Source organism: Cavia porcellus, unplaced genomic scaffold (assembly GCF_034190915.1).
Source record: "Cavia porcellus strain 051 isolate PalLab524CR breed Dunkin Hartley unplaced genomic scaffold, mCavPor4.1 scaffold_4, whole genome shotgun sequence".
NCBI classification, from domain to species: Eukaryota; Metazoa; Chordata; class Mammalia; order Rodentia; family Caviidae; genus Cavia; species Cavia porcellus.
Window position 1 is genome coordinate 118503683 of NW_026947487.1, and position 8801 is coordinate 118512483.

An 8801-nucleotide genomic window follows, 5' to 3' on the forward strand; every position below is an offset into this window, starting at 1 on the left:
AGAGAGAGAGAAAGAGAGAGAGAGAGAGATCCCTAGCCCAAGCTTTGCTACATACCGTGCCTTTGACACCTAGCCTCTTATTGGACTTGCTACTTCCAAAATAAAGAAAGCAGTGATTGATTTCGGGGTATTTCTGCCGCGCTTTTGAGGATGTTTGGGCCTTTCATCTCCTCTGCAGGCGTGTCACCTAATTATGCCCCTTTCATCCTGTACCCGGGTGGACACACCAGTCCCCTCGACAGCAATCGATTTTGACGGAGGGTTTCCACATTCCAGCTGGTCCGGAGAGCCCGGGTATTTGTGAATACCTGAATAAACTCCTTTAATCCAAAAACAAACTCCTCCTGAAAGAAATGGCCTGAAAAGGCCTTTCATGGAGTGTTTTCCCATCGGCGGCTCACAGCTTCTCTGGATTTCACTCGCTTCCTGCGCTAATGGTCTCCGAACGCCCGTCCGGCTGCGGCTCACTGGTCCACCCAGTCCCCACCATGAAAGGGGTGCAGGGAAAAAGCAACACAGCCTGCTTGTGGGCACTGCCAGGACCGGCTGGGTTGAAACTGAAAGGAAATACATGTGGGTGACACTGATACGTTCTTTCTACAATTTTGTAAAGAAATGCCTCTCTAGGTAATGTTTTAAAAACAAAGTCAGAGCTATACGGAGCCCACGTGGGGGGCGGGTGTGCGGCCTCCATCCGATGGAAAGCAGATTGCTCCAATTAGCTCCAATTTGCTTTTGGACTTGAACTGAGACCTTCGTGGATCCTAGAAGAACAGCCCTGGACCTGGGGGCCTGGCGGAGCAGGGCACACTGACATCTGAGCTGTAGGCTAGCAGTTGGCACCTCCAGGGTGACCTCCCTGTTTACCAGAAGGCGTCAGCACTGAAGCCAGTTGTTATGGTTTGTGTCTGGATGTCCCCCAAAGCCTCATGTGGTCGGTGCCGGGGGAGGAAGCTTTGCAGGCAGCTGAGTCTAAGGTTTGTGATTGGCTTATTGTCCAGGGCTGGGATTGGTGATGTGTGAGCTGTACCCGCCCAGGGGCGGAGCCTGCATACATTATAAGGGAGGGCAGGAGGCATGCTTTCCCCATTTTGCCTTTTTTGGTCTCGTCCCTCCTGGCTGCCATGGACAGTCGCCCCTGTGCCACAGCACCCTGCCTTGGAACCAGCTGAGTACGGGCTGAAACCTCCACAAACCTTAAGCTAAACAAACCTTTCCTTCCTTCATTTTGGGCATCAATTATTTTGTCTCAACAACAAGAAAAAAGTAGCCAAGACTCCAGTCTCTTCCTTGTGTGCCCGTGTCCTTGCCCCCCAGGGGGAGGGAGTGCACCAGACACAACGTTTCCTTCCCAAAGTCCAGGTTGTCCTGGACATCAGCAGAGGTGACCGCTCCCTGCCACTCCTTGGTCCCCAACAAGCCTGATCTGCTCACAACTGCTGCAGAACAAAGTACCCAGAAATTGGTGGTGTAAGGCAGAAGCCCTCGTGTGTGTTCATAGTTCGTGGTCTGGACCTTGGGAAGGAGCCTGTCAGCTGGGAGGTGGTCAGTGGCTCTCTCCAGAGAGTCTAGTCAGGGGCTGGGGGACTGCTCACAGCTGGAGTCGGACAGGGCTGGACATCCATGGCATGGCCCTCATGTGGCTGTGGCAGTGGTGGCTGGCAGCCGGGATCTCGACTGGGACTGTCAGCCGGAGCAGCTCACATGGCTTCCCCCGCATGGTGGTCTCGGGGTGGTCAGCGTTCCTAACTGGTGACCCGCTTCCTCATCCAGAGCAAGCATGTCCAGGGAACAGGATACGAAGCGGCCTGTGGTGAGCTAGTCACAGAGATCCCACTGTGCGTTCTGCTGCACCTGTTGAAGACCACAAGCCACCAGGCTCAAGGGCTGGGAGGGAGAGGGGCCATTGTGCAAGGAAGTCACGCTGTGGCCGCGTGCACAGATACAGGGCGGGGTGGGACGTGTGCAAATCACAGCCCACCGCTCCCTCCTGGATGCCAGTTCAGAAGATCTCCAGTGTCCCTTCTGTCAGGATAGGGAAACCATTCCAGAAGCACAATAGCCATTTGTTCAGAATCTTCAAAACTTCTGTCTTCAAAACTTGTCTTCAAAACTTCGTTGAGATATAACTGGTGAACAGTAAGCGGGATGCACCTCAAGCACAGCACTGAATAAGCGGGAACACATTTAGGTGCTGTGACATCATCAGCACAGTGAGGACAGGGTGCACACGCATCACCCCCAAAGTCTCCTCCTGGTCCTTTCTCATCTCTCTTTCCTGCTCCCTAGCCATCAAGACTCACCCCAGTCTGCTCTCTGTCACAGTGAATTTCCAGATTTTTGTGCCTAGGAGGTCCTAAAGTGTGGATTCTTATTCATCTGGCTTCCTGCAGCTAGCATAATAGTTTTGAGATTCATCTATTTTGAAGCCTGGATCAATAATCAATTCCTTTCTCATGGCTGAGTTGTATTCCATTACATAGACATACCGCAATTTCCTCACCCCTTCACGTATCAGTGGATGCTTGTTCTGTTCCCAGTTTGAGCTATTGTACGTAAGACTTCTCCAAAGGTGCTTTTTTTCTGTTTGTTGGCTCTCTAGGAATACGGGGGCTGGATCACACAGCAAGGATCTGTTTAAGTTTTTGAAAAATTGCCAAGCTACTCTTCACAGTGGTTGTCCTAAAAAGTGGTTGTTCATAAAAGCTTGGAAGGTACTCCCATCCTTACGAGAAAATCCTGGACAACTTGAAAGTCAACAACACTTCATGGCCTGGCCAGGAAGTCACCCAGGACAGTCACAGCCTGGGACGGAAGCCCACGAACACGCGAGATTCAGTAAGAAGAATCCGCACACAGCCCCTGTCTTGGAGGTAGATGCTGCTGAGCGAGGCCGAGGTACAGACTCTGTCCGAGGAGGACACTTGCGGTCAGCCCTGCGGACAAAAGCAAGGACACCTGTGGATGGGAAGCCTCCGGCAGCTGCCGGGTGCTTGGCCTTTGGAGTTGACCTTGTCTGTAGCACAAAGTGGGTCTCGAGGAGCACCCAGTTGTTCAAATTCTCTTTCTAGACAGGATCGGCCCGCCCTGCCCCTCATCAGGTGCCTGTCATGCACGTGTGAGTGCGTGCGTGCGTGCCTGGACTCTGTTCCGTTCAGCTGACCTGCTGTGTGTCACGACACCAGTGACGCTGAGGGTCCCCGTTGACTTATAAGCCTTAAAATCAGGCGTCTTTTGCCCCCCACCTCCACCGTCTTTCTGTTTCCGCAGGACCTCTCTGGGGCCTTTGCCTTCCTGTGATACACTTAGGGCCAATTTTGTGCCGTTTTATCACAAGCATGGCTTCACACAACCGTGTGTCCACGAAGATGCAGAAACCAAAGCTGTCTCCCGGCCAGCCCTGTGTGCTCACCTCCTCCCGCCCCCCACCTGCCGGCAACGAATACACCATTCATCGCTTGAGTTTGGCTGCTTTCACAACCCAGTGTAAATAATACACTGACCGCTAGAGACTGGCCGTTGTCATCCGACCTAAAGACAGCGAATCTCTCATGGTGGCCCACGTAACCACGGTTCATTCATTCTGTGTGTTACTCCGTGACGCGGGCGCACCACAGTGTAGTTAAGAAGTTTGAAGGTCACCTGGATTGTTTTCCATGTTTGCTGCAAATAAAACTTCTATAACGTTTTGTACACAGGTTGTGTGTGTGTGTATGTGTGTGTGTGAACGTGAGTATCTGCCTTAGTTACTTTCACAATACCCGACACCCCTAATTAGAGGGGAGGGTTCTTCGAGCTCCCAGAATGTGGAGGTTTCGGTGCAGTCTGGCTCCAGGCGGGCCAGCACTGCAGAGCAGAAACAGCCAGGGCTCAGCCAGCGGGAAGCTGCAGGGTCAGGGGAGGAGGGCTGTGCATCTGCACCCCCCCAGGCCACGCCCAGGCCCACCCCCAGCACCACACCCGGCCATGAACCTCACTGTCCCGGGGGAGACCCAGCCGCTCCCCAAAGCCCAGCTGCAGGCCGTGAGGCCTTGATTTCTAAGTACCTAGAGAGAAGCGGGTATAAGTGCATTTTCTCCAGGACGGAGGCTGAAGTGCCAGCCGGCTCAATCACCTGGTGTTTGAATGTCTGCTGCTAACAGGGCACCCACCGGTTTGCAGGGTGGCGGCTGCAGCCAGGACAGCCATGCTGTCTTTTCTCAGGTTATCTGTTCCAGCGTGCGGGGCGTCTCACGGTGTTTTGGTGTTCACGTCCCTGATGACGAGTGGCTTTGAGCACCTTTTCACGTCTCTGTTTGCCACGCAGTGAAATGTGCTTTGCATCCTGCCCATGTTTGGTTGGGTTGCTTTGTTTCATTTTAACAGTTGGCTTTGAGACTTCTCTATGTAGTCCTGAGTACCAGGCTCTTGTTAAACATGTGGTTTGCAAGTATTTTCTTCCATTCTGTGGATCATCTTTCTGTTCTCATAAAAATGTCTTTCAGGCTAAAAACATTTGTTTTTGGCTTTTCAAGGCAGGCTTTCACAGTGCAGGCTGGACTTGTACCACTTTGTAGCCCAGCCTGGCCTTGAACTCACAGCGATCCTCCTGCCTTGGCCTCCTGAGTGCTGGGGTCACAGGCGTGTACCACCATCCCTGGCCTCAAGTTTTTAATAAAGTTGAATCTATCGGCTTTTTCATTTCTGGATTTGCTTCTAGTGTCCAGTCTAAGAGCTTTCCTGGACCAACATCCCTATCACTTTTTCTACGTTTTTCCTTAAAGTGTGATATTTTTCCATCTCAACCCATCATCCATTTGAGCTAATTTTTGGATAAGATGTGACAGTTACGTTGAACTTTTTTTGGCTTATGGATGTCCGATTTTTCCAGGCCATTTGTTGAAGAGGCCACTTTTCCTCTACGGAGTCGCTTTTGCACCTTTGAGCACACCGATGTGGGTCTCCCAGATGTGATCAGAATATATGATCAATGTTCCAAAAACGTGAGGCAGTCAGAGCCCTTGCCGCCGAGCGTCACGTCAACGCGCTCGTCCCGCGGTCCTGGCCTCTTTCGGGAACCGTTCCGGCAGCCTCTTCCATGAGTGTTTTTACAAGATGAAGAGTTATGGTCACTGATACTGCCGCGCCCATCCTGGAAAGGCAGCTGGGTAGCAGTACAGCGCTGCTCTTCCTCCCACTCCCTGGCTCCTCCCTAAAGTGGACAGTGAGGGGGAAACAATGGAGTCCTTTCAGCAGCTGAAGACCCCCAGGAAAGAGGGCCCCAGAGCTGCTGCGGGAAGCAGCAAGAAACGGGATGGACCGGTTCAGAGTGGAGCGGGGCCCTGCGGGGTGTTCACGGCAGTTCAGTCTCCCATTTCGACACGGTTTCCTTGGCTCACACAGGCGCTGTATTCTCCTGCCGCGCCTCGTATTTCGGGGTTCTCTCGGGTCTCATCCACCCGTGCCACCTCCTCCACCAACATGACAGCCGTGATTACTGCAGCTGCATAACAGCTCGTGAAATCACGGAGACTAATTATTATTTTTCTAATTATTATTTCTGCAAAGGTATTTTGACTACAGTTCCTCTCCTTCTCCAAATAACTTTTGGATGATCTTGGCCATGCCTCCAGAATGTGCCACAGGGGCTTTAACAGGGGTCGTTTTAAATGTCCACCAGCCTGAAGGGAGTTTGTATCTTGCCGAGTCTCCCAGCCATGGGGGGCATGGTGCCCACCCTCAGACCTCCTCCCATTCCCTCCATCCAAATCATGTTATTTTTGGCACACGAGTCAAGTGCATGCTTCGGCATTGACACCTCCTTTTTTGAGAGCTTATAAGTGATACTGTATATTTAGTTTTATTTGTTTTGTTGTTCAGTGTTAGACTTAGTTGTTGGCTTTTATCCTGGACCTTACAGTCTGCTGAATCCCCTTATTTGTCCTAGGAGGTCGGTGTGGGCTGTAGGTGTTATGACTTGTGTCTAGATGGCCCCCAAAGCCTCCTGCGGCCACAGGTGGGGAGGTGGCTGGCACCAGGGTGCGTGCTGCTCGGTGGAGGATGTGAGGCTGGGCATGATTCACCGTGCGATGCCAGGACTGTAGATGCTCACACACGCTACATCTGGTTTCTCCTCTATTCCTGTTTCTGAAATCACTAATGGATGAAGCTAGGCATGGTGGTGCACACCTATAATCCCAGTGCTTGGGAGGCTGAGGCAGGAGGATCACCGCAAGTCTGATGCCAGCATGGGCTACAACAAAGTATCACTAGATGTTAAATATATCAAATCTCCCTCATCAATTACTGTGGCCACACGATTTTTCTTCTGTCACGGATTATAATTTGTTTGATTCTTGAGCCAGACCGGCCTGTTTACAACCAACCCCACACAGCCATGTGTCTAATTCTTTTGGGGTATTTCTAAGTTCTAGGTGCTGATGCATGTCTGAAGATTTTTGTGTCTGTATCCGCGGCGGCAATCGAGCTGTGTTTTTCTTTTCACCCACCCACTTCTCACAAGAGGTCATGGAGAATTGGTGACAGTGCTCCTTTAAACATCGGGGAGAACTCTCCAGTGAATACATCAGCACCTGAAGTTCTACAACTACTCATTTAACTTCTCGGAGACTTGTAAGGCTTCCCAGACGCACGCTTCCACCGAGTGAGCTGTTAAAGGACGCTCGCTCTCGTTCTCTGAGATGTTTGCAGAAGCCAGAGTTGAGAGCTGGTTTGCCCGATGTCCGCACCGTCTCTGCTGAGTGATCAGGCTTGTGTTGCTGACTTGAGCTTTTCCTCGTTTTCCTGACGTGACCCAGTCAGGAATTTATTTATTTTATCAGTCTTGGTTCCTTGAAGCTTCCTGTGCAGAAGGCAACCGTGTGAAAGGCAGGGATCCTCGTTCGGCCCTCTGGTGTGTCCCTGGTCTGCGGCTGAGACCTGAAACCAAGACGCCCACCAGCCCCGTGTCCTGATGGCCCGGGTCAGTACCCACAAGTCTCACGTCGTGGCTCGCCCTTTCAAAGGTGCTGCGCTCCCATCACTGAGGGCCTGACCACCTGGGAACGTCCTGCTCCCACAGCACAGCTGTGGCAACCAGGATGCCTGGCTGCCACTCATTCGGGCACAGGGGCACCTTCACCTGGCTCTGCCTTGTGCTACACTGTAAACGTGAGGAGAGCAGCAGCCTAGGCCTCTTGCGGGGCTCTAAAGGAGGACAGCTCTGGTTGAGTGCTGAGTCCTGAGTGCTGAGTGCTGAGTCCTGAGTGCTGAGGGCCAAGTACTGAGTGCTGAGGGCTGCCCCAGCAGTTGCTACTGAAACGGGGCAGCCACCTGCCGCACCCCGCTCCCCTCACCACCGGGAGGGAAGGAGGATTTACGGTCTTCCTTTCCTTGTGTTGATATTGGAACCAACGTTTATTGGTTGTAAATGTTAAAAATATAAATCTGCGGTAAAAACCCACAGACGGTGCGTTTTGCCCCATTTTAGATGGGCCGATGGTCTCACCTGGCTGAGCTGGACGTTTGTTTCCAGCCCCCGAGGACACCTGGGTTTGAAGAGGCTGGTCTCCAGGTGCTTGACCACCCGCCCCATGTCTAGGGAGCCCGAGTGCTGGTGTCTGCCTGGAGCTCTCTGGGGAGCCACTGTGCTGTGGCAGAGAAGCCTGGGGTGCAGACGTCAGGGGTCACACTGTGGGGGGCCCGAGCCCAGGTCAGCACCCACTGCTTGCTGCACCCCAAGAAGCTGCCTGGGGTCCTAGTAGGAGCCTGGGATCCAGAGATTGGAAGCCAGGCAGACTGCCAGGGAAGCTCTTACCCAGGCCAGGCAGATGCCACGCACCTTCTGTGACGCCCTCTGGGATGGCCCGGCCACCTCGGGGGCCTCAGGGGCCACGTGCTGCATGAGGCGGACTTTAGCTGTGGGACCCCCACCTCTGTGACCTGTAAGGTGAACACTCCTGTCCAGGAAGACGGACAGAGGCGGGGATGGAGACAGAGAGAGAGAGAGACAGAGAGAGAGACAGAGAGAGAGACAGAGAGAGAGAGAGAAAGCACCTGTCCCACTGCCCCGGCCCCAGGGAGTCCACGGGAGCCAACCCAGGCCACACTGAGAGCCCCCGGTGACAGTCGCCAACTGAGTCCAGTCAGCCCAAGGCCTGGGGCCAGAATTGCTGGCTGGTTGGCCATTGTCACTGTTTGGGGCCACTTGTCACGCAGCAGGAGGCAATTGCCACAGCTTGTGGCCTTGAGGCTGCTGCTTAACTTCTCAGGGCCTGGGATTTCTGTTAGCAAAATGAGAATCTCCACACAGACTTCTGGGAACTGTGGGGCTCCAAGGAGAACACAGGGTTGCACCTGCCTGCAGGCCCACGGATCCGAACCTGGAGTACAAGACGCTCAGTAATGACCTCCTGATGAGCGAGGACCAGCTTTCGGCACCAGGCTGAACCACTGTTCCCGGGGTGTGTGAGGGAGAGGAGGCAGGGCCGCTTCAGGAAGGAGCACGGGATGCCAGCGGAGCACCAAGGGCCAACCTGGAGCCGGGGCCGCTCTTTACCAGCAGGTGTGACAAAGAAGGCAGAGGCAGGAGGGTTTCCCGGGCGCACGGCATGGGCCATGGTGACAGAGAGTAGCGGTGGTTCCCTGGCTGTCCTGGAGGCCAGGGCTCCCAAGCCCAGAGTAGGCAGGGTAATACCCTCAGGACCTAGAGGAAGAGGGCGCGTGCGCCCTCTGCAGACCCTTGGCTCCTCGCTGCCCCTGGGACGTGGCCGTCCCATCTCTCCTCCTCCTCCCTCTCCACGAGGCCTCTCCTGTCTCTGTGT